The sequence below is a fragment of the Lynx rufus genome, unplaced genomic scaffold (genome assembly GCF_022079265.1).
Source record: "Lynx rufus isolate CCGP_SWC_20201006 ecotype Redwood Valley unplaced genomic scaffold, mLynRuf1.p SCAF_9, whole genome shotgun sequence".
Lineage (NCBI taxonomy): Eukaryota > Metazoa > Chordata > Mammalia > Carnivora > Felidae > Lynx > Lynx rufus.
The window spans coordinates 96,899,166-96,925,211 of record NW_025814897.1 but is presented as its reverse complement, the minus strand read 5'-3'; the positions used below and the strand labels follow the sequence as shown (position 1 = coordinate 96,925,211).

At 52.5% G+C, this 26,046-nt stretch overlaps 1 protein-coding gene across 1 annotated transcript in view; it reads left to right on the top strand.

Moving 5' to 3' along the window:
- The window catches only part of ALX4 (ALX homeobox 4), a 42,182-nt gene that overhangs the window by 1,342 nt on the left and 14,794 nt on the right, over positions 1-26,046 (top strand). The window lies entirely within an intron of this gene.

Here is a 26,046-nt window from a genome sequence, read left to right as displayed (position 1 = left end):
GTTGCCTGAGACCAGAGCAGCTCAGGAGCCTATAGGCCTTCCCTCCCACTGAATCCGGATTGATGAGCCCCAAGCCAGCAGAGAAAACAACCCAGAAGGGAGGGAAAAATTTCCCCTGGGCTAGGAACCCTGGGTACACACTCTCCCTGAGACCTTGGCCTTCAGGCAGGGCCCTGGAGATCAGCTGGTCCTGACAGAGCAATGACTTTGGTTGCACGGGCCCAGGCTGGATGGAGGGACCAAGGTTGGATGGAGAGACATAGGACATGGTGGAGGCCTCCGTGACTAGAACAGCCTCAGGAAAACAGCCCGTGGCACACACTTTCCTACGTTCAAACTAGCTTTCCCAGAGGCTCTGAACCAGTTCTTTAGGTGGTTATTGACACAAACATTTTTACACAATCATACACTTGAGTCTGCGCACACACACAACCTCTTCCTCGTGAGCCAACATGGTCACACACAAATACACTCACTCGTGTGGCCTCACACATAGTCACACACTCCCAAGCCCAAAGGACAGGACTGAGAGCAGATTTAGAAAGTTCCGGTGGCCTTTCCCCACTTCCTCCACCTTTCCTCTCCACCTTCCTGTTGGAATGAGATCAGGCACTCAGATCACAGACACTCACAGCTCCACACAGGTGCTCCTTCCACACTCAGGCAGGCAGGGGCTGTCAGCCCTTGTCAGCAGGCACCCGCCTGCCAGCGCCTCGGCTCAGGCTCCCTCCTCCTGGCCTTGCCCAGGCCCCTCCTGGTCCCTGTCGCAGAGGACTATTAGGCGAGAGCAAATCACGGCCTGGGAGACCCGTGGAGGTTCACTGTGCAAAGCCAGGAGCCTGATGTGATTTCTCTCCCACTGCACTGGATTTGCATGTTTTCAAAAATTCACCAGTGGGGCTTCTGAGGAGGAAGAAGCATTACATAAGAAGAGGTCCCAAGCTGTCTCCAGCCTCTTCTTTGGAAGATGCCTTCAGGTCCAGGGGGGAGGGGGGGGGGGGAGGGCTGGCCCCCTCTGGACACCCTCTTCCAGCCCTGCTGGGCCCCCACACATCAGCCTGGCCCTTCCTCTACTCGCCTTAGCCAGTAGAGCAAGTAATTCCTCTGAAGCCCTTTTCCTCATCTGCATCACAGGGAGAGAATGTTGATAACTTACATCACTGGGCGGTAAGTGCCCCCCAACCCCGCAAGGGAGCAAGGGAGAGAGCAAGAGTGTAGTGTACCCTCCTCCAGGTTTCCATCCTCAGCCTCTGTGCTGTTGGGAACCTGTGAACACCCAAGTCTTTGCCCCTGCTGTGGGCAAAGCCATAGGCCGCAGGTTGGGACGAAAGGCAGCCCAGCATCAGCTACAGGACCCCCATGCCCCTGCTGCCTGAGAGGGAGGGCAGAGCCACAAACAACACACAGCTCTGTGTATTCTTCCCTGGCCAGGAGGTTTCTGGCCCCTATAAAAAGGAGATTAGGCACATTAAGTCGGAGATGGGAAACCTAGACACCCAGAGGTGAGGCTCTGCCCTTTACAGAGGCTGCTAGGAGGAGGGCCTCTGGAGATGGCTCTGTGGGAGACTGAGGCACACCTTGGGGACAGTTCTCTCCCACGCTTGGAGGGTGTGGACTCAAAAGGGGGTAAATGAGGTTCAAAGAAAAAAGCCTGGGGATATTCCCAGGAGCTCGGGAAAGGCGGAAGTAGTCAAGGCCTCCCGCCCTAGGCTCTACCGCGGTTGCTGTCGGGCTGACCGCGGGTAGCTTGGACTTGGAAACCTCCCTCCCCGCTCTGTTGGTCCCGCGGCTGGAAGCCGGGTTCTCGATCTGCATAACTGCAACTAGCCGGAGGCGAGGCTCGGGAGGCCTCCTCCGGGACCTCAGCCCCGGGAACCACTCCTCGCGTCCGAGCGCCCCTGGGCGAGTGAGGTGCGGGCCTTGGGGGCTGCGCTAGGGCCATGCGGAGAGAGCGCGCGGCGGCGGGGAAGCCGCCTCCAGTCTCCGCCCGCCCGGTCTTCTCGGAGTTGCAGAAAGTGGAGGTGAGAATCCTCTCAAGCTGCAGGCCTGAGATGAACAAGATGACTCCGCAGTCCCCCCGGGTGCAGGGCACAATTTCGATTTTACGAACGCGCCTGCTGCAATTACGACCTGCCGGGTGCGCACTTCGGCCTTCGAAGTCCTTGCTGGTCCCTGGCCCGTCCTTGGGCCCGTGGGCCCCAGCAGACACGCCAGGTTGGAGACCCTACGTTTCTCAGCGGCACAAAGAACTTCCTCGTCGCGAGAGTGAGGTCCCCGGCGCCTCGCCCCCAAACCCCGGGCCGCCTCCCCGAGCCGCGAGCCGCGGCCGGCGCGCCAGGCCTCGGCCACGCGCCCCGGGACGCTTCGGGGGAGCAGCCCTGCTCCCTCCTTCTCTTTCGCTTTCGATTCGGTGCACGAAGGTTTTCGTTGCTAGCCGCTACCTTGCCATCCACTCGGCCCTGGCCCCGGCCCCCGAGAGAAGCGCGCGGAGCTCAGAGGTCGGGAGACGCGGGCCAGGCCCGAGACCCCTGGGGCGCGGCCGAACCGCTGCTCCGGATTGTCGAATTAGACGCAGCGTTTGAATACTAAGGGCATTTCTTTCCCCGCGCCGACACAGTCCACACACCACCAAATGTGTAAACTCCGCCCGGATCGTATTCGAAGTTAGTCAAAGGACCGGCGTGCGGTTTTGTATAAGAGAAGCCCAAAATCAGACAGCGAGAAATGGAAGAAGCAGTTAAGAGCCCTGGGTGATTGTAGGGTGATCGAGAAAAAACAGCAACCTGGGAGCTGTGTCGTTGCAGACCCCCGCGCCCTCGTCAATTTTGGAGGAGGAGGTTGAGAAGGAAAATGCTTTTAATGTTTTACATTGTTAATTTCTATAGCCACCAGCGTGCCTCAACAGTCGGCCTAAACACACATGAACTTAAAGAGAAAAACAGAAGACCTAGATTAAAGGGTTAGTAGTTTAAATCAATTGATGTGCACAGTTTTCTTTGTGATAATTTATGTGCAGTGCAGAGGAAAGTTCGAAGAATTGTTCTGTCTATGCTGGTGTAACTACCACCTGAATCAAGATACAGACATGCATATGGACACGAAAATTTGGGGGGGAAACTTTTGTGTGTGAGTTGTTTTAAGAAAATTTCAGAAGAGACTTCGGAGAGCTGGGCAGCTCCCCTCCCCATCCCCCCGTTCACGACGGTTGTGTTTCTTGAGTAGGGTGACCTTGTACACCCGGGCATTTGCACCACCCGGACTGGAAAACTTACCGGCTGCACCAGAAACCTTAATGCAGCAGCGGGGCTATCCCGGGGTCGCCTAAGCCCCGGCCCCCAGCGGGCTGCGAAACAGAGCCGAGGTAGGGAAACAAGTTAAAATACCGTTGATAAAATTTCGCCCAAGTCTCTAAGGACTTTCGTTTTGGAGAGCAGCTGGGCACACTTTTCCTGGGACCTACCTTTAGCTCGGCCTCGGCCGCTTTTTTCCTGTGGCTCTGTGCGTGGCTTCGTTTTGATGGCAAATGGAAATATGAAATGGAAAATGGAAATAGGGAGACCTTTGCAGTTATGGGGGTGAGGGCGCCGCTCCTCTGGGTTCGGGCTTCTCCGCTGGCCCTTGGACCAAGGTGCCTGAAGCAGCATGCGGGGAAACCTGGCCAAGCGCCGAGGGAGGGTCCGGGGGCTTGGGTGGCAGAATGGGGAAGCCGTGCTTGGTGGTGAGTGTTTTGCTGCACAGAAACGGGAGAAGGGAAGACGGGCTGTGACCGAGTGCTTGGCTAGAGAGAGCTCCCTGTACCCGAAGCCCGCTGCCACGACCCTTCCCTCCCCCACCCCCTTCTAGACCCAGGCACTGTTTTGGGTGGGGCAGTGAGAGCTCGGTTCTGCGTCTGGGACGCGCCTGCCAGGCGCCATCTGGCCACGTGCTCCTGAAGCTACGGGGTTCCCCAGGCTTCGCTAAAGTGACAAAACGGGTCACCAGATTAGGAAGACAGCTATGTGCTTACTGCTCCGTGAATTCATAGTTTAAGACACCGGGTTCCCCTTGCTCGGGGACTCCGGGCACCACACGCCTTCCGCCGGGCTGGATTAGACAGAAGGGACCCTTCTTCCAAACAGTTCCCTTTTGCGGAAGAAAGAGGCACCCCTCTCCAGCCAGCAATCCCTCCCAGACCCCGGCTGGTGCTTCTCCGGGATCAGAGCTATTTGTGGCCACCAGGCACCTCCCCTCCCGAGGTGCAGCCCCCTGCCTCCTTCTTCCGTGGTCTACAAATGTGCAAATGGGCCACACCCCCACCTCCTTGCAAAAGATTCTCCTTGTGTCCAAGAGGTGTTCTGGGGGCCCCAGACACCAGACCTGCCCACCCACCTCCCATGCCCAACACATTATGTCACCTTAGCAGAGACTCTCTTCTCTACCCCCATCCCACCCGGAAGCCACCACCAGCACCAAGGAGGAGAGGGAGGGGTGGAAAGGGAGTTGAGGCTTGATTGAGGGGAGGTCTGGGGGAGCAAAATGCTGGGGATCTGGGTGGCGATTCAGGGCAGTGGATAGTTTCAGGTTTTGGCTCCAGAGGCAGATAAGAGGGTCACCGCGGAGCTCCGTTGCACCCAGAGTGCCTTTTTGGAGAGGAGGGTTTCTGGGAAATACTAGTGTGTGTGTGTGTGTGTGTGTGTGTGTGTGTGTGTGTGTGTCTGAGACAGAGAGTGTGCTCGAGAGAGGCACCACCACCTGCCAAGTACCTGTCTTTCCCTGCCACTGCCGGGTGCCTCTGCTTGAGAACGCAGGCTCAGCTCAAAGATGCTGGGCACGGGCGTGGCTGCACGTTCCAGAAAGAGGGAGAGCCCGTGCGCAGTTCATTGGACTCTTAAAGCAGATTGCCTTAAAGCGGATTCTCCTTCCAAACTGGGGGCTGCAGAGCATGGGCATCAGCCCCAAGGCCCTTGCAGATGGACTGCTGGCGACCGGGGTCAGGGCAAAACAGCTGGTTCTCTGCGCCCCCCAAGGGCCCTGGTGAAGATTGAGGGTTTGTGGAGGTTTGGGTGGGGACACTAAGGCCCAGAAGGGTACACATGCTGGGCAGGGTGATAGGGTACACCGGGGCAGGTCTCCGCTGCTGTGTGCTCTACAACCTGCATGACTTTGGGAAAACCCTTACCCATCCCCTCCTGGGTCTGAATTTTTGAAATGCAGGAGTTTGGAAAATTTCCAAAAGCCCTCTAGAGGTTTCTGTGATGGTCCCAGTCTGGACCCGCCTTCGCCCCGTTTTCCTGCCCTCCCCTCCCTTACTTATGTTTTTGTGCAGGAGAAATTGGATACAGTGGACACAAAAGACTTCACTGGAAGCACAAACGGGTCTTGAGGGTTCCCTGAAGTGAGCTAAGAGGTAGGGGACAAAGTGAGCAGCTGTTCCCAGGATAAGTAGGCTGGTGGTCCTGGAGGGCCCGGTCAGACGCAGGTTCTAGACTCCAGGTTGTGTTTAAATACGGAGAAGAACTAACTGCAGAGGGTCTTTGTATTCACAAGTGGCCAGGCTGAAACTGAGGCTCAGGGGTTCCTAACCCCTCCAGTCTGCTCATGTCCTCTGTCTCCACTTACCTTCCTTCTTTCCACATTTACTGAGCACCTACTAAGTGCCAGCCTTTCTCCTAGGAGAGAACAGAGTGCTTGCCTGCTGTCTTACAGTTTCTGTGAGCATATCCCAGTATCTTTGCCTGTGTGAGTGGAGGCCTGGGGGGTTTATGAGCACGTGCACAGTGTGAACTCGGGCTGGCGTGTTCCCCTGTATCGACTGGGTCTGAGTCCTGCTGTCCAAATGCGTTTCAGGAAGTGGCCTTGTGGACTAATTGTGTGCACTCCTGTGTGAGGGACGTGCATATACTTCCTCCCACACTCGCACCTGTTGTACCCCGTGTAGGGGAGCTGCATGCGTGGTAGGGGGAGCCCGTGTGCCAGTCAGGGACACCCCTTAGGGCCTCTTGTGTCGGGCATAGCCTCTGCCGCCAGGGTCACTTGCTGGGAAACAGTTTCTAAGCGCCTGTGCATCAGCCACTGTTCTCAGCTTCCCAGGAAGGCTGACTCACTGGGTGGCAGGAGAGTCCCCATGTGGCCAGGAGACACAGAGCCCTAGAGTCTTCCTGGGGCCCTGGCAGGGTCCACCATAAAGAGACCTCCTCCAACCCTTGAGTATACTCTGTGTTCCGGGTGGCTCGCCGTGGAGGAGAAACCATCACGGGTGCCATTTTTATGCACGTTCCCATCCCATTTAGCAGATGAGCAAACAGAGACCCGGGGAGAAACGAAGCCCCGTAACCAGGTTGGTGGGAAGGCAGAATGCACCGCTGGGTTTTCTCCCTTCCCCTGCGGCTGTGCTACTAGGGGCCGGGGAGGCAGGGGTTGAGGGAATGCCTGCTGGGCTCACCCACTCTCTTCCTCTGCTGTGACTCCTCCAGAAGTCACACACACTCTCTGTGTGCAGCAAATAGGGCAGATGCTACAGCCCCACTCTCCTGAGAAATGAGGTGGCCTCCACCCTGAGAGCCTGGGGAGTCAAGGCAACAGGAGAGCACTGGTGGAGGTCCCTTTGGGACTGCAGGGACTCTTCTCATACCGCCTGTGTCCTGGCTGAAACTCCTGATCTCTGCCAGTTTCGCAAAGCCAAGCTTTCTTCCCTAAGCGGGGGAAACCGTGTGGATTAGAGGGTTAGCTGAGGCCACATGGCCAACTTCCTCCTCTCTCGGATAGCCACCTGCCTGGCCCGGGGCATTGGTCATGTCCAGGAGCTTTGGTACTCCCCTGCCGGGCACAGTGGGTCGTGGTGCTGGGGTGGGTATCCCACTCGGTGTTGGAAGAGACACCCAATGTCTGCTGGCCCAAATGTCCTCTTTCACAGACAGGGGACGGAGATCCTGATTCCAATTACTGGTTGCTCACCAAACTTTGCCTGTCACTGTGCCGGGCCTTGGCGGGATTCTGAGAAGTGCTGGACACAGCCCCACCTTCAGGTCTGGAGTGGGAGAAAGATCTATAACTTGGCAATTCTCATTCACTGGGGCTGGGGCTGGGGTGGGGGTGCCCCGACTCAGGCTATGGTGTGTGCATGGCAGGAAGGGCTGTCCATGGGGTTTGCAGCTCATTAGAAGTCCCCAACCCCACTCCCAGGTGGGCCTAACCTCGCCTGGTAAGGGGAGGGCTCAGAGAAGCGCGTCGGAAGTTGCCACAGACTCCCTGGATCTTTTCTGGAAGCTGAAAAGCCCGAGGCTCCTTCTTCCCTCCCTTCTTCTCTCCCTGCAGCTCTTCTCCAGAGAACCTGGGTTCTAGTCTTGGCTTTGCCATGGAAATGTGCCTTTGGAACAGTACCCTTATCTCCAGGGTGCTACTCAACCTTCTCACTTGTAAATTGGGGCTCTTTGGGCCTATTCTGCCTGTGAGGGAGGAGAGTGTGGGGGCTGTGAGGGTGCAGAGCGATAGAGTGGCTGCAGGTACATCCCGTATGGCCAAGGTCTCTGCCTAGGATGAAGAGCCCCGCCCCCTCATGTTACCCAAGAGCCCCACCCCCTCATGTTATCCACCCTTGAGGGCACTAGGGTGTTGCCGATGGTGGTGGGGAGGTGGGGGGGGGGGGCTCTGATCAGGTTTCAAAGCGGGGATGGAGACTTTGGGGTTCCTCCAGATGGTCAACCCCCCTCCCCCACCCCAGTATCCAGGGATCTCCCTGGCCAGGTCTGTAGCCCAACCATCCGTCTGCATGGCTTTGCATCTGCCCCAGCTCAGTGCTGGGACAACTCCACGCCCCCACTGCCGAGAAGGAGCAGAGAAGACAAGCATGCACACAGGTCCCCTGCACAGGTCCCCCATTCTGGGCCTTGGTCTCCTGTCTGTAACCCCCCTGCATGGCACCAGGTGATTTCTGCAGCCCTGGGGTTCTGTGCTATTCCAGACCCGGGATCGAGGTGCTGGGAGAGAGGCGGATGGCTCCTCTGGGATCCTCAGGAGGCCCCCGGGCCCCGCCACGCTGCCAGATCCATTGTACTGAGAGAGGCCCCTCTGGGAGCAGAAAGCTAGTCCAACCCACCGAAGGGGAAGGTCCGGCATGCCTGGCCTCGCTCTCTGCCTTAGTTTTCCCATCTGCAGGACAGGGACAGTAATGAGGTGAGTCTGATGGAGGGTGAGGCAACAGGGGGTTTGAGTTGGCAGGGCAGAGCCTCTGTGCTGCTGATACCAGGGGACAGCCCGCTTTTCCTGAGCACTCCTGCCCAGGCAGCGGGCAATGTGCCGAATCTTGTGTGCGATTTCATTGAATCCCGGTTGCAGCCCTATGAGCCAGATTCTCCTGCCTTCCCTACTTCACCGATGAAGACAGACTCACGGAGGTTGACTAGCTGGCCAAAGGTGGGATTGCTAGGAAGACAGAGGGTAAGTTCTTGATGAGCAAAGGCCCTGAGAACCTGAAAGGTGTTCTTTTGTAGGATGATCCTAATTAGACTTGAGGCCACACTAATGCTGTGAGATTGGAAGACTGGGCTTTGCAAACATGGCTTCCAAAGAGCTCTTCCCTTCTCCACATCTGGGGATCCAGTGGGTGGGGGGGGGTCCAGGGTGGCCTTGGTGTCCGGCAGGTCAGAGTTCTAGACCTGACTCTGTGACCTTGGGCATGGCTCCTTCACCTATTCAAGCAACCTGCTGAGCTGCGGGGAGAAGGGGGGGGGCGGCGTGCATGACACAGGTGCCTCAAAATGGTACGCGGGATTTCTCCTTGAGTTTCCAGAGGCCCAGGGGACGTCTGGTCAGGACAGGGTGGAGCTGAGGACCATGTGTGGGACCAGCGATGGGGAAATACTTTCGTCGTGTGTCCACATTGTTGCACGCTGTTCTCCCGAGAGCCTGAATCAGGGCTTGGTGTATGTCGTGGGTGCTCCATAAATGTTGACAGACAAGTGAATGAATGAATGAGTGAATGAATGAATGAATGAATGAATGAATGAATGAATGAATCATTGAATGAAACAGGATGTGAACATGCTAGGATCTCTAAAAATCTTTCTATTCTCTTTTCTTTCCTCCTTCCTTTGAATCCAGGCCTGGGATGAGAACCCCACGTCTAGTTCTCTTGCACCCTGGTGGAAAATAGTTTATTCCCCACAGAGATCCCTGTGGAGTATGGGGTGTGGGAGCAGAGAGGTCTTGGGTAGCCCTATCTTGTAGGAGCCTTGTGCCCTCTCGGACTCTATAGTTGGAAGAACACCCTTTTGCCCCCACTGTTCCCCCCCCCGGCTCTCATCTCAGGGCCACAAGCCGGGGTCCAGCTGCTACACCCAGGCCGGCTCTAGCGAAATGGGTAACCTCCCTCCCTACCCTGCTCTTCTCCCCAGGTCTCCCCATTTCCTGCAGTGAGTGCTAGGTCCTTCCTGTCTGCAGCCCCACCCCTGCCCGCTCCACTCTGGACCCCTTGTTCCTTCCTGCTGCCTGCCTGGCAGGGCCACCTGAGAGCTACTAATGTTCCTGCCTGGGTACCGCATCTACTCTGCCTTAGCCTCTTGGGGTTCTGACACCACACACACACACACACACACACACACACACGCACACACGGGATGCAGCCCTCTGTTCTGGCAAGGATGCCATCCTGAGATCACAGCCCAGACGGGATGAAGCATTTAGACCTGAGCCTGGGATGTAGTTAGCACTGGGGCAGCAGCATGTGCCGGGCCCTGTGGGGGACGATGTGGACAGAGAGGCAGAGGGGACTCTGACGGAAAGGCTCCCTCCTCCCTCTTGAGAGAGGGAATACTGCGTAACCACCGCTGTGAGGAGTGCCCTGCCAGAGGCTTCTGGGCCCCACAAATCCTGCAGGTTTGTGCCCTGTGGCAGGGAGGTGTAGGGCATTTGGCAGTGAGCGAGTTGATCCGCAACCTCAGGGAGCTGGATGTGCAGAAGTGAGAGTCCCCAGGGAAAGTGCAAATGGACTGGGGCTTTGTGGGTATGGACCTTCGAGGTTGGACTTTGGAGGCTAAAGAGGAGCTCACGCGGAAGGAGCCAGAAACGGCCCCCTTGACTCAGGAAACAGCGTTGCACAAGGGTTTGGGTCAGGAAGATACCGGCAGCGTTCGGAAAAGAGCAAGCGTGCGGCGTGCAGGGGCACACTGGATACGGGCGAGATGGGGGGGCCTGAGGAAGGGCAGAGGCAAAGCCAAAAACGATGTTCAAGCTCCGCTGAAGGGTCTGGACCCTGAGCAACGCGGTGAGAGGCCATGATCCCAAGCTGAGTGTTCTTTGTGCCTACTCAGGTGGCCTTTTTAAAAATTCAAACTCTCTTTTTTAAATAGGGGTGATTTTTTATTGTGGTAAAATAGAACATAAAATTTGCCATTTTAACTAAGTGAACCATTCAGTGACAATTAGTACCTTCTTCATGGCGTGTCACCATCACCACCGTTTATTTCCAGAACTCTTCATCCCAAACTGCTCCATTAAACACTCCCCTTCTCCCTCTCCACCACATTGCTGGAAACCTCCGTTTTACTTTCTGTCTCTGTGCATTTTCTTACTCTGGGTACCTCGTGGAAGTGAGGTCATACAGTATCTGTCCTTCTGTGTCTGGCCAGTTGAACACCTTCTTTGGAGAATCGTGTATTCACGTCTGTTGCCCATCTTTTGGATTGGGTTGCTTGTTTGTATGTTGTTGATTTGCAGGAGCTCTTTATATATTCTGGCTAATAATCCCTCATCCGATATATGATTTGTAGATATTTTTTCTCATTCTGTGGGTTGTCTCTCACTCTCTGGACAGTGTCCTTTTGACGCACAGAAGATTTTAATTTGGATGAAATCCAGTTTATCCATTTTTTTCTTTTGTTGCCTGTGCTTCCGATGTCACGTCCAAAGAAGTCATCACTAACTCGCGTGTCATGAAGAATTTACCCCTGTGTTTTCTTCTAAGAGCTTTATTGCTTTTGCTCTTAAGTTGAGGTGCATTTGGAGGAAGAATCCAGCTCTATTCTCTCGCACTTAGATATCCAGTTTTCCCAGCGCCATTTGTTGAAAAGACCGCCCTTTCTCTGTTGAATGGTCTTGTCGCCTTTATTGAAAATCAATTGGCCGTATATTTAAGAGTTAATTTCTTGATTCTCTATTCTGTCCTATTGGTTTGTCTGTCTGTCCCCGGCGTGGCTTTCTGAGGTGAAGTTCAGAATCCCAGAATACAGGGAACTTCAAAAGTCATCCTTCCATCCCTTTTCCTCCAAGCTGATGACTAACCAGCCAAAGAGATCCAGCTCAGGGACACGTTTGTTTTCCAGGAACCAGAGCTGGCAAGAAGGGGCGGGGGGCAGAGCCATTGGCAAGGGTGCCAGAACTGTGCCCTTGGTCTCTGGCTAGTGCCCTGGCCATTTAGGAGCTCCAAGTATGTGATCTGACCCTCCTGTGGGGACACGGCCTTTGAGAAAATTCCCATGTGTGCTTAGGGTCCACACACCATTGGGGCCACTCCTGAGGGGCCCAAATCTGGGACCTCTTCATTCAGGAAGATGATCCCAGAGCCCCCTCCCCGTGGACCAGGTGGGAGCTCCAGGGGGGAAGCCCCCACCCACCCTAAACCAGCTTCACGCTGTTGGCCCTGTGTCTTGAATATTTTCTGCTTGATTCCCATGAGAGGGACTTGCCGCCCCCTGTCTTCCTACCCCAGCCATCCTAAGTACTGTCTGGTGAACACCATAGCCCGGGGTTGAGGCTCCAGGGCTAGAAGCGATTCTGCGCCCCCTACAGGTGACCAGAGAGGAGGGAGATGCAAAGCAATGGCGGTCACTGCTGGTGGAGGGGCTCCCTGGTGAGCCCAGTGCCTCTTACCTTGAAGTCCCCCAGCCCCAGTGATTAAACAGAGACCTACTTGAGCCTGGTCTCCTCACCGGGTGCCTGAAGACGAGGGACAGGCACACTGTCTAGTATTCTGGGATCTTGTGCAAACTGTGTTCAGCCCACAACTGGGTTCACAGGCAGCCTGAAGCTTAAATGCCTTTGGTTTGGGGAGGCTGGTATATCAAGACCTAGAAACAGATGTCACCCTGTACAGCTGAGGGACCTGGGACAAATTGATCGGCCTCTTTGCCCCAACGTTCCTTCTCTGTAAAGTGAGGATAAGAATACTATCAACCTTTTGGGAATTCTGTGAGAATTAAATAAGATAATATGGGTAAAGAACAAGTTCTTGAAGCAGAATAAGTACTCAATATTAGCTGTTATTATTGGCAGGATTTTTCTGGAACCCTGACTATGTCAGGCTGGTCAGAAGCTTTGATGGGCGATTGCAGTTGACTTGGATACATCAAATTGGAAAGTGAATAAATTCCTACTGAATCTACACTGGGTGGTTGACACAGCCTTTTACAATATGGATGAGTGATAAAGGGGTGGAGGCTGCCCCTCTGCCTTAGCAGTGGGACAGGGAGGGTCAAGGAGGGACAAGGAGGGCACCCCCAGGTCGCTCAGAACCTCCAGCCCGTGTCTCCCCAGGCTGCTGCATCGTGTACCCAGGCGTCATGAACTGGGACATAACTTTCTCTTTTCCCCTTCCAAAAGTCTGTTCTCTGAGTTCATGGGTCCTGAGGTCCCCAAGGGCGTTGTGCTCACTTCCGCATGAGCACAGGGCTGGGCGCGGAGAGTGTCGGGCTCGGGGCATGTCAGCGAGGCTCTGCACCCACTCTGGGCCCCAGCACACTTGTCTGCGATCAAGGGAGTAATTAATGGTGGGTGTCACTCACGGGCCAGACCCACGCTGGGATCTGTCACTGAAGCCTCTCAGGAAGTATTAATCCTCCTAATTTACAGATGAAGCAGGTGAGACCCAGAGAGGGCAGGTGCCTAAACGGCCCCGCTTGAATGAAGCCAAAGGGCCTTGTTCTTCTCCATTCCTCTGCCCTTAAAGCTAATATTTGTCGCTTGGTGACCTCTTGGCTGTGTATCTGTGAGACACCATCAAACATGTGGGAGAGCTCAGTACATTGTGGAGTGGGGTGCACCTGGGGGGGTTCAGGATACAGCACACTGTCTTCCCCTCACCCCTGCGATGATGACCACAGACACTGACTGCCCGGGCCTCATTTCCCTCCTGACAACCAGGCCAGCCCAGCCCAGGGTCCCCCGTGTGTTGGGTGCAGCTCCATGGGGTGAGGAGGGAGGAGCCAACCAACCCCGCCCCCCTGCAAACTCATGATAACTGACCACACGTGGACCGGCCTCCTTGTTTGCTTAGCATCAGCATCTGGACCAGGGTTGAGGAGAAAAGTTTCCTTGGGCACCTGGGTGGTTTAGTCGGTTAAGCATCTGACTCTTGGTTTTGGCTCAGGTCATGATCTCAGGGTTCGTGGGTTCAAGCCCCGCATCGGGCTCCACACTGATAGCACAGAGATTCTCCGCTTGGGATTCTCTCTCCTCCTCCTCCTCCTCCTCCTCCTCCTCCTCCTCCTCCCCTCTGCTCCCTCCCCGCCATCCCTGCTTGCACTCGTGCATGTTGCCTTTCTCTCTCTCTCTCTCTCAAAAATAAATAAGTAAACTTTAGGGGGGAAAGTCTCCTGAGCCAAGGCAGGTGAATGGTCAGTGAGGGCCGGGCTTCCTTCCCAAAGGCATTTTCCTGACCCTTGCTTTACCTAATGAGCCTTACAGGACTCATCCTCTTGGAGAAGATCCGCCGAAGTCAGCTTTCTGCTACACAAAGTACATTCTCACTGTTTAATGGGATGCCTCCTTCTCCTGAGAAGTAGTAGCAGGTGGAAAAGAGATGAGCTTCTCACACATCCTCTGCAGATGAAGGTTTTTTTTTTTTTTCAACGTTTATTTATTTTGGGGACAGAGAGAGACAGAGCATGAACGGGGGAGGGGCAGAGAGAGAGGGAGACACAGAATCGGAAACAGGCTCCAGGCTCTGAGCCATCAGCCCAGAGCCTGACGTGGGGCTCGAACTCCCGGACCGTGAGATCGTGACCTGGCTGAAGTCGGACACTTAACCGACTGCACCACCCAGGCGCCCCAAGATGAAGGTTTTCTAGGTAGAAGGCACACACTATACATTTTAAAGCAGAGACTGATTTGAATTTTTTTTTTTTTTTACTCCAGATGAGCAAACGTCAACAAAAGCACCATTTTCCCCCAACACGTAAATACTGGAATGTTGAGGATTATTTATACTTACATACCCATGGGGTGGGCAAAACACTTGGAACCCATCTGCTCTAAATCTCAGCCATTTAGATGGAAACTCTAACGAAGAGCTTAGATACAAGTATGGTCTAGAAATTTTGGAAATTTAGCCATTTGATAGTTATAAAGGTGGAATTTTTTTAAGGCTAAAATTGAATAGTCTTCTTCATCTTTATCAATCTGGAAAAATTGTAACTGGTAGCCTTCCAATTAATCCAGCCATTAGGGGAGCCTGGGTGGCTCAGTTAAGCGTCTGACTTTGGCTCCGGTCATGATCTTGCTGTGAGTTCGAGCCCTGCGTCAGGCTCTGTGCTGACAGCCTGGAGCCTGCTTCAGATTCTGTGTTTCTCTCTCTCTCTCTCTTTTTAATACTGATGCCTGTGTCCCACCGGGTCACAGTGGGTTGGGTCAGAGGGCAGCCTGGACGATGGAATTAAAAAGCCAGGTTGATTGCAATGTGGGGCCACACTTGAGGCTTGCTCCCACAGCCTCTTGTTGAACGACTAGAGAATGATCGGTACTAAGAGAACTCCTCTCTCTCTCTCTCTCTCTCTTAAAAATAAATAAACCTTAAACAATTTTTTTTTAAAAAAAATTCAGCTACTAGTTTTCTCTTCTCATCCCAGGGGAGAAAAATCTTGCTTTTTCAGCTTTGAAAAGATTCGTTAGGTTTGAATAAACACATTTGGAGAAAGAAAACGCTTGATTTGGGTGAAAGAAAGCAAATTTTCTCCAGGCCCACGTGGTCCTTCTGCAGGCTCAGACATTCAGTTATTTAACAAGATTAATTCAATGCATCAGGTACTCAGTTGGGCTGCAGCTTGGGTAACGGAGCTCGGCAGGACACCCCCCCCCCCCCCCCCCCCCCCCCCCCCCCCCCCGCCTGTGGTAAGGGGATTGTCCGATGGCCCGGGGCTACTGATCTACTCTCGCAAGGCTTTGTGATGAGCGATTTAATCACTAGGGGCCCTTAAGGGAGCTCCGAGGAGGGTGTGGCAGGGAATCCACAGGCTGGAGCTGAGTGAGACCAGCCTGGGAAGGTGACCTGGGGTTCACGAGGCGGAAAGGGCCCCACCTGGCCCTGAATCAGCGGGGTTAGTTTCTCTATGACAGCAGCAGCGGCGCATTTCTGGAATGGCCTCTCTCTCGCCACTGCCCACCCCAGATGCCTTTCAGATGGTATGATGGGTGGAAGGCACTGGATGTTCCCACTGCGAAATTCTTGAGCAGTTAAACTATTTAATGGAAGGGTCTTTTCTTTAAAACACACTAAAGTTTTAAGCAAGAATATATCAAAATAAGTGTAACGTCTCATTCTTACAGTGGTTTCAAGTGTTACGTATGTGGGAAACGGGGGACTGGATTGAAAGGGGGCGTTTGCAGGTTGAGTGACTTTGCTTTGCTCTTGCAGCTGCCTTGGCCTAGCTTGACCCCAAATAATAACCGTATTAGTTTATCCAGGGGGACTCCCACTGATGGAGGCACAAAGAACACTCAGCTTGGGATCATGGGATATATGCATCCTTGCACGCTGCGTCCTTCAAAACTCACAGACATTCTGGGATGTGGACGTTCTCAGCCCCACTTTACAGATGAGGAAACCACAGCACATAGAAGCTAAGTCATACCCTTCAGTGACAGGGCCACTGGTGGCTTGGGAACCTCCTCAGTAACCTTCCTTAGACTCTCCATTTCTTTGATAGGGAAAACTGACATTTCCTCATCTTAGGTAAAGTGCTAGCTAAGCACAGCTTCAACACACCCCGCCAATCAGACTGTTGCCTCAGAGCCCCTCCTACAGAGAGATCTGGATTTGCTCCCTAAAAACACCACCCTCCACTTCGCCTGGCCTAGATGGCCCTGCTCTGTCCAGCAATCTGCACCACAACCACTGCCTCCCTCATGAAGGTGGGCCTTTTGAAGAAAGGGGCCTTTGTTGGGCTTTGTATTTCCACCACCTGAAACTTTGCCTGCACATAGCTGGTGCTCCAGAAATGTTGCTGAATGAACGAATGAATGAATGAACGAATCAAATAAGTGGTGGAATTGGAAATCAAGTCTGTCCCACTCCAACGATTTCTCATTCATTTCATTTCACCTAGTGCAGGATTTAAGCTTCTCTGTCTTGTCTGCCTTGGGTCTGAAAGTGCTATTATAGTGCCTCCGTGGGGGAGACTGGGGATTTGGGCTTTCTCCCTGTTACAGAGGAGGAGTAGAGGCTCAGAGGACTCTGTGGGAGGTGTTTAGGGACAAGCCCAAGGCCATATGCTTTGGTGGAGGCAGAATGGGGCAATGGGCAGAAAAACCACTTGAAATCAGGAGACAGAGGTCTCCCACTGACAGGCTGTGTGATCGCTCGGGACCTCCGTATCCTTCCTGTAGGGGAGAGGGTGGCCTAGTGCGGTCTCTGAGTTCTGAGGCTTCTTGCCAGGGTGAGGGGTGGGTTTGGGAGGCTCCTTCTGCTTCTCCGGCAGCAGACCCGGCCCCGGCCGGCACCCCTTCCCCTGTAAGGTGTCAGAATCTCCTCCAGCCATGGGAGGCAGAGCTTGGAGATGAGACCTGGGCTGGGCCTGGAAGGTAGGAGCTGGGGAGCTTCCAGTCTCCTTGAGGAGCAGCTAACAGGGGGGTGTGAGTTCTGATAGAAGTCAAGACCCCCGCCCACCCTAGTAAATATCAGGAGGTGATGTCCAAGTGTTCCATCATAAGTGGGGCTTTTTAGGGTGATCCTAAAACTCGGTTTAGATTAGTCCTCTGAGGTGGGAATTACTCCTGTGGCTCAGTTGTGTCTTTTGGTGACAAGATGAAGCCTGCCTTCACTCCCTCCAAAAGCCTGTGTGTGTAAGAAAGACGACCCATCACTGCCTTCAGAGGCACCAGGCAGGACACTGGGCTTGGAGCTGGGCCATCTGGGTTCCAATCCCAGCTCTACCCGCCCCCAGCTGTGTGATCTTGAGCAAGTTGTTAAACATCTCAGGACCTCAGTTTCTTTATCTGTAAAATGGGAGTGACAACACCAAGCTCCTGGGAATTGGGAGAATCAAATGAGATCGTGGATGGGTCAGCACTGCTCAAAGGGATTCTGTGCCTGTTTTCCCTACTGTCACCAGCCCTGGTGGGAGGCCCCTGTGTAAGGCTCCTACTTGGTAATTAGGACCTGCATGGTTGGGAGAGTTGGCGGCGTCCTGTTTTACCATGAAGTCTTGCCAAGACTTCTTTGGTTTTCAGTAACTCTGTTCAAGCCCATGCCATCACCGAAGACTCCCCTGACTTTTTCAAGCAGAACTGACCACTCCTCATTGTGGACCCCGCTGTGCCCGGGACACAGTGCTCTTGCCCTTCAGGCCTTGGGACAGTTGACCGCTATTACTTGCCTGTCCCCTCCATGAGGCTGTGACCAAAGGGAAGTGCTTGATGAACGGACACCCGAGTGAACCAAGGAGCGAGGGTATGAGCGGATGCAAACCCAGACACAGCATCAGGAGAGGACGCGGAAAAGAATTTGGAGGTGTAGGCTGGAAGGTGGAAGGGACCTAGCCCTGGAGAGAGCAGGCTGAAGCCAGGACAAGGGCCCCAAGGGACACTGGCTTGTGCACTTTCTTTCCTTTTTCCAATTCGTTTCATTGCGATAAAGCACACATCACATGACATTTACCATCTTCACTTTTTTTAATTGAAGTACAGTGAACATCTATTTTTCAGTGCATAGTCCAGTGGTATTAAATACAGTAAAAGGTTGTACAACCATCACCACATCCATCTCTAGAGTTCTTCTCATCTTGGAAAACCGTAATTCTATACCCGTTAACTGCTAACTTCCCATCCCCCTGCCAGCCCCCGGCAACCACCAACGACTTTCTGTCTCTGTGAACTTGACCGCTCTAGGTACCTCATCTGAGTGGGGCCTTTTTGTAACTGGCTTTGTCAGCATGTCCTCAAGCCGTGCCCATATTGTAGCATAGGTCAGAATTTCCTTCCTTTTTAAGGCTGAGTAATACTCCATTGTACGGACAGATCACGGTTTGCTCATCCATTCATCTGCCGTGGACAATGACTTGCTCCCATGTCTGGGCTATTGTCGGTGGCTTTCTTATAATTCCTTTTTTTTTTTTTTTTTTGATATAGGAAACTTCACTCACTCAAACTAATTGTAAGAAAGCTGACATTATAATGGCCTCAAAAAATAAAGTACCTCTTAGAAATGCTGCTGGAAGCATCATGTGCTCCAATTGGGTCATCAGTCACTTCTGATGAGGGTTTTCAAAAGGCTGGGAAAGCAAGGTTCGTTCCCAGAGCTGGCATCCGCCTTGTGATTTTTTAAATTATTATTAGAGAGAGAGAGAGAGAGCACACACAAGCAGAAGAGAGAGAATCTTTTTTTTTTAATTTTTTTTTTAATGTTTATTTATTTTTGGGACAGAGAGAGACAGAGCATGAACGGGGGAGGGGCAGAGAGAGAGGGAGACACAGAATCGGAAGCAGGCTCCAGGCTCCGAGCCATCAGCCCAGAGCCCGACGCGGGGCTCGAACTCACAAACCGTGAGATCGTGACCTGAGCCGAAGTCGGATGCTCAACCGACTGAGCCACCCAGGTGCCCCAAGAGAGAGAGAATCTTAAGCAGGAGCCACACTTAGCCCGGAGCCCCATGCAGGGCTAGATCCCCTGACCCTGGGGAACTAGGCTCGAACTCGCGAACTGCGGGATCATGACCTGAGCCAAAATCAAGAGTTGGAGACTCAACCGACTGAGCCACCCAGCGCCCCCGCCTTGTGATTTTGATATCGGCGCGCAGGTGCATTTGTGAAGGCTGTGGAGGGCAGTGGCTGTTAACTACACTCCAGTACAGGCCCCTGTTCGAATTACTACTAACACCGGCTTCAGCGCAGGGATTCCTGCATAAAGCGGCTTCTTCCCATTCACACCCACATGCTTCTTTTTTTGAAACCCTAATCTTTTTTTTTTATTTATTTAAAAAAATTTTAATTGAGGGGGTGCCTGGGTGGCTCAGCCAGTTAAATGCCTGACTTCAGCTCAGGTCATGATCTCGCAGTTCGTGAGTTTGAGCCCCACGTCGGGCCCCGTGCTGACAGCTCGGAGCCTGGAGCCTGCTTTGGATCCTGTGTCTCCCTCTCTCTCTGCCCCTCCCCCGCGTGCACTCTGTCTCTGTCTCTCTCTCTCAAAAATAAATAAACATTACAAAAATTAAAAAGATTTTTTTAGTTGAGGTCTAATTAACATATAACGTATTAGTTTCAGGCGTACAATGTAATGATTTGATGTTTGGATATGTTGCAAAATGACCACTGCAATAAATCTAGTTAACATCCGTCACCTTCCATAGTTACAAAAAGTCTTTTTCTTGGGGTGAGAACTTTTGAGATCTACTCTCGGGTGACTTGCAAATATATAGTATAGCACTATTCACATACTTCTTTTTAAAACCTTTTTATTTGGGCACAGTTTCAGACTTAGAGGCAAGTTACAAGCGGAGTACGAAGAATGCCCAGATTCCATTACCCGAGTCCCCGGTTCACCTTTTGCCGTATTTGCGCTCTTGTCAAGGTCTCTTGCAGGCTTTTGTGTGTACATGCACGTACTGGTTTATATGCAGGTGCACGTGTACGTGTTGTTTCCTTCTGCGCTGAGGATGTTCGATGGAGTTCTGTCAGGGCCGGCACTGAAGGCGGGACACCCAGGGGCCCGCTGCAGAGGCGTCTGAGAGGGGCTACTTCCTGAGACTCCCAGCCTTGTTCCTTGCTCTTGACCCTGTCTCCCGGCTGCCCCATCCCAGCCCCTCACGGGGCCTCTGCCTTAGGACGGTGCACGGAAAATGCCCCAGGCTGGGGTTCAAACCTTAGGCCTCCCACCTCCCGTACATTCTCAGACAAGTCATTGGCTCCCGCCGCCTTGGTTTCTGGGGGTATTTCACACAGTTATTGCACAGCCGTGGAGGCATGACGGACATCCTGGTCCCGGGCAAAGCACAAAGCCCACAGTTGCTGGATTTCAGGGAGCGTGCTGCTAGTTTCTTTTCCTTCCTTGGCTCTGGGAAACGCCCTCCGTCCTCTGGCCCCGAAAAGGACCACCCCCACCCCATGTGGGAAGGACAGAGAGAGCTTCTGTCTAAGGGGGGGCGATGGTGGAGGGGCCGCAGCCCCTGCCTCTGCTGATGCCCCCTCCTCCCACGAAGAACCCACAGAGGGGTTGGCAACATAGAAAGCCAACCGGGAGAAAATACCGGAGGTCGTGGGGGGCGTTGGTCCGGCTCATTTGCAAGCAGCTGGAGGACCAGGGATTCCCCAGGGACTCCCCACAACTTTGGGGAATAAAAATATCTCAGGTCGGGCCTGCCACTCAGTTGCTGGTGACATTCAGTGCGTCCTTTCTCTCTGAGCCTCAGTTTGCCCATCTGTAGAGTGAGGATGTTCAGGAGAGCCACCCTGTGGGAGTTTTGAGGGGGTTGAAATCAATCAAGAATGTGGAAACCCCTAGAACTGGGGGAGGAATGAGCTCTGTGGGGAAGGGCAGAGACCCACCTCCCTCATCTCGGTGTCCCTTGCAGTTCTAGGACAGTGGCAGACACATAGTAGGACTGAATAACTGCTTGTTTGCAAACCCTCCCAGGTTGGACCTCGGCCTTCAAACAAACTTCTAGAAACCTCGTCAGGGCCTGGGGCCCTGGGGACCACCATCCGCCCTGAGGAACTTAATTGTGACTGCAGTGCCTCCTGGTGGCAAGATGGGCAACTGCAGCCTTGATCCTGGTCAGCTGGGAGTGGGGCTCTAGAACCTTTGGGCAGGCAGGGGCCAGGGAACCCGCCCTGTGGTTGAGCATCGTGTCCGGGGCTCTGTTGAGTCCTCAGTCGTGGTTTCCATGGTAACCCCTTCCCCAGGCCCTGGCAGGGATCCGGGCTGTACTTGTTGAACCGAGGAAACAGAAGCCAGAAGGTTTGTGCAGGGTCATAGCAGCAACAGGGCCACCTTTGGTCCTTCACGCCCTGCCTTGCGGCCACGTGGGCTTTTGGGCCCCCTCTCCCACTCCCATGCCACAGCCACCCCATCCATACAGCAGTGTTTGCTGCAGGTGCCCTCGGCCACCCTCAGGAGGACAGACAGAGCCACCCAAGGCAGAAGGAGCCCATGCCCGGCTCAGACCCCAGCAGGGCATCAGGGAGGCCCCGCTCTGAACTACTCACACTCAACTGGGGGGGGACATTCCCACACACAAGCACGTGAAAGCAGAGAATTCAGTGTTCAAGGGGTAAGCCCAGCCCGGGGTTGCGGGGGAAGAAGGGGTCCCCCTTGCACCGAACCTTGGAAGCCCAGTAGACGCAATTCACAAAAGAAGAAATCTAACTAATAAAAGATTTAACTTCACTAGTAATAGAAAATGTCAGTTCAAAACAGATCTCACTTTCATTTATCACACTGGCAAAGATTTTTTTTTTGAGTTTATTTTTTTTGAGAGAGAGAGAGAGAGAGAGAGCGTGCATGCCCGCACAAGCAGGGGAGGGGCAGAGAGAAGGAGAGACAGAATCCCAAGCAGGCTCCGTGCTCAGAGCCTGATGCCAGACTCGAACTCACTGAGCTACCCAGGAGCCCCCAAAACTGGCAAAGATTTTTAAAACACTATGACTGGCACTGGCCCTGGAGCAAGGGGCATTCTAGCTGCTGAGGAACCTGGCGTGTCTTTGGAAAGATGTTTGGCCACGTTTATCAGAGACCTTCAAGTGTGAATGTGATCTAATTCAGTTTTTCTAGTTCTTAGAGCTTCTAACGTAATCACCATAATGTAGGGAGGATTGAACAGCAAGGATGTTCATCACAGGCCTGTTGTAGTTTCAAACCATCAGAAGCCCGGGGGCCCAGCAGTAGGAGATTGACTAAATAGAATTTGTCCCTGTGATGGGATAATATGTAGTCATTAAAAATGATGGTAGGGCGCCTGAGTGGCTCAGTTAACCATCCGACTTCAGCTCAGATCATGATCCCACAGTTTGTGAGTTCGAGCCCCACGGCAGGCTCTGTGCTGACAGCTTAGAACTTGGAGCCTGCTTTGGATTCTGTGTCTCCCTCTCTTTCTGCCCCTCTCCCACTCGCACTCTGTCTCTCTCAAAAAAAAAAAATTGTTGGGGCGCCTGGGTGGCGCAGTCGGTTAAGCATCCGACTTCAGCCAGGTCACGATCTTGCGGTCCGTGAGTTCGAGCCCCGCGTCAGGCTCCGGGCTGACGGCTCAGAGCCTGGAGCCTGTTTCCGATTCTGTGTCTTCCTCTCTCTCTGCCCCTCCCCCGTTCATGCTCTGTCTCTCTCTGTCCCAAAAATAAATAAACGTTGAAAAAAAAATTGTTTTTTTTAATTTTTTAAAATGATGTGGTAGGCGGGGCCTGGGTGGCTCAGTCAAGCATCTGACTCGATCTCGGCTCAGTTCATGATCTCACAGTTTCATGAGCTTGAGCCCCACATCGGGCTCTGTGCTGAGTGCGCAGAGCCTGCTTGGGATTCTCCCTCTCTCTCTCTGCCCCTCCCCTGCTCGTGCTCCCTCTGTCTCTCTCAAAATAAATAAATAAACTTCAAAAAAAATGATGTGGTAAAAGAATATGGGATAGCATGGAAAGATGTACAGAATATGGTGTTAGGTTAAAAAAAGTTTATGAAAAATTGTGTCCGTGTGTGTGTGTGTGTGTGTGTGGTTTTCTTCTCTTGGCTTATCTTCACTTAGCTTATTGATTCTTAACATTTTTCCATCTGGGACACAGATTATTCTGTGTGATGAGAAAAAAGGCCACAGAAGTTATGGAGAAAGATACGCAGGTGCTAGCATGAGGGCTGATGTAGGGGGGCCAGGACGTACCAGGGAGCAGGAAGGGAGCAGACAGAAATGCGGAGACCCGAAGCTGCTCGTGTGTGTGTGTGTGTGTGTGTGTGTGTGTGTGTGCGCGCCCTGCGGGGGTGAAAGCGGGTCTGTGGGGCTGGAGGTGAGGTGGAGGGGGCGGGCGGGAAGATGTAAGTTTGTGAAGCAGGCAGGGGTCAGTTCCACCTGGGAATCCTGAAGGCCACGGTAAGCCTGATTTGTAGGGCTGGCAGATTTAGCAAAAAAAGAAAAAGAAAAAAAAAAGCTAACAATAAAACCAGGACGCTCAGTTAAATTTGAATTTCGAATAAACAAGGAATCAATTTTACTACAAGTATTTCCCATGCAATATTTTGGACATACTTATACTAAAAATTGTTTGTTGTTTCTGTGAAATTCAATTTAACTGAGCACCCTGTATTATTTTCCTTGGCAGTCCCAGCGTGAGCTCTGGGGACCGGTGAAAGCCTTTCGAGAGGGTCAACGTACAATCAGACGTGTGTGTGTTTTACACAGCCTGTCTGGTTGTATTTGAGGGTTGTGGGCCTGAAGGCAGAGAAAGCCATTAAGAGGTGAACTTAAGCCTGTGGCCTGAAAGCTTCCAGTATGTCAGAGTCATAGGGGCCCCCGTTTGTGAGGACAGGAGCCAATCCCCACCACAAAGGGGGCTGTTCTCTGAAGCATCCCTACCCTTCCTCCACCCCCGCCCCACCCCTACACCCAATGCTCTTATCTCCCCAAATCTCACAGTAGAGTCCAGCACCCTAGCAAAGCAGGCATCATTCGAGATCTAATCGCCGCTTTCAAATAGCATTTTAAAATGATAAGAGCAATTCTTGTCTATGGTAGAACAAACAGAAAATCAATTCAGAGGCACCTGGGTGGCTCAGTCGGTTAAGCCTCCAACTCTTGATTTCGGCTCAGGTCATGTCCTCAGTTGGTGGGACTGAGCCCCGAGTTGGGCTCTGCGCTGACAGCCCCTCCCCCGCTCTCTCTCTGCCCCTCCCCCGCTCTCACGCACGTGCTTGCACGCGTGCTCTCTCAAAATAAATAAATAAGCTTAAAAAATTTTATTCGAACCAAAAATAAATAAATAAATAAATAATGAACAAAATCAACCCATATACCTGCATCCCCAGCTCTGGAAACTTCCAGAATTTTCTAAAGACAGGTACTCCCCCCCCCTCCACTTTTTTTAAAGATGAGATTTACTTACCACAACTCAAACATCTTTCTGGATACTAAAATGCTATTCTTTTATAATATCTGTTTCATTCATTTGCTCATCAAATGTTTATTGAATACCTACTATATTCAGGACACAGTAGTAGGCATTAGACAAGGGTAAACAAAGGAAACCTATTCAGATATACTCCCTGTTTTACCGGAAGGCAGAGAGAGACAATAAACAAAGAGAAAAATCCCAAATAGATACATAACAATGTGTGCTAAATGCCAAAAAAGAAACCGTTTCCCGAATAGAATAAAGACTATCAGGGAGGATCTTCTATTTCTGGAAATATCATCCTTTATTTAACCAATCAATCTCCTATTACTGTCCAGTAATTGGTCATTTTGGTTTTTCTGTGTAATGATGCCATGATGAACTTTCTCTCTAGCTAATTCTTTGTGCCCATCCATAATCGTTTCTTTAGGATAAATTCCTGGGGAGTGAGATTTCTGGGGAAAGACATACAGACTTTTTATTAGTTTTTCTTTAGTATATGTAAACACAGTTTTGTATTTTCCCTATAGTTTACATATCTTTCATTTAAAAAATAATATGCTGCAAAATTCAAATTTGGGGCTGTATAGCTTTATGAATTTTAACACATTCCTGTGCGTGATCCACGTACTCACCACGACGACTGGGGTGCCGGATAAGTCCACACACCAGCCCTTTATGGTCAAGCCCTCCCCCTCCCCAGCCCCTAGCAACCGGTGATCTGTTCTCCATCCTGATCCCGTTGTCTTTCCCAGAGTGTCATATGATAAATAAGTGGAGTCATACATATGTAAATTTTGAGTCTGGCTTCTTTTACCGACCCTTACGTTGCTTTTGAGAGTCTCGCCTGCAATTGTCCGAGTAATAGTTCATTCCCTTTATCTCTGAGTAGCATCCTGTTGCGTGACTGTTCCAGTTTGCTTATCCAGTCACCTGTTGAAGGACATGTGGGTTGTTTCCAGTTTGGGGTGATTAGGACCCAAGCTGCTATAAACATTTGCCTGCAGGTTTGGTGTTTTTCCCCAGAAAATAAGTCCTCATGTCTTGCGGGTCAGTGCCTCGCAATGGAGTTGCTGGGTCACATGGGGAGTGTGTGTTTGATTACGTAGCTGCTGCCCTGTTTTCCCGCCGGCGGGTTACGTGGGACACTTGCCGTTGCTCCCCGTCCTCGTCATCACCCAGTGTCGCTAGGTTTTTCACTCGTATTGCAATAGGTGTGTAGCGATATCCCATTGGGGCTGCATTTTCATTTCCGTGGCGGGTAACACGTCAAGAGCGTTTTCTCCTGCTTTTTTGCTGCCTGTCTGTCTTCTTGGGTGAAGCGTGTACTTAGGTGTTTTGTCCACTTTTTTTTTTTCTTTTTGCATCTCTGTCAACTAAACCCCGCGCTTTATTCAGATTTCACAAGTTTTCTTCCCAACGTCCTTTTACGGTTCCAGGACCCTATCCGGGACACCACATTTAGTCCTCAGGTCTCCTTAGCCTCCCGGGGTCTGTGTTAGTTTCTTGAACTTTCTTTGTTTCAAGAAGCATTTGGAGGGCTTGTGTTGCCGGACAGGGGTGCCCACGTCCCCTGCGGGTGGCTGGCCCAGGCACCGGAACTTCCATCCCCCCCTGTCCTCTGCAGATGGGCAGCTCCTGGACACGTCTGCCTGTCCCGGGTGAGCACAGGTATCGGCTCTCTGCGCGTTCCCTGAAACGTCACCCCAGTTACTGCGGCCCCTTCGGCGTTATTTATTGAGCCTGGAACTAGACAAGGGACATCCAGGCTGAGCTCAAGAC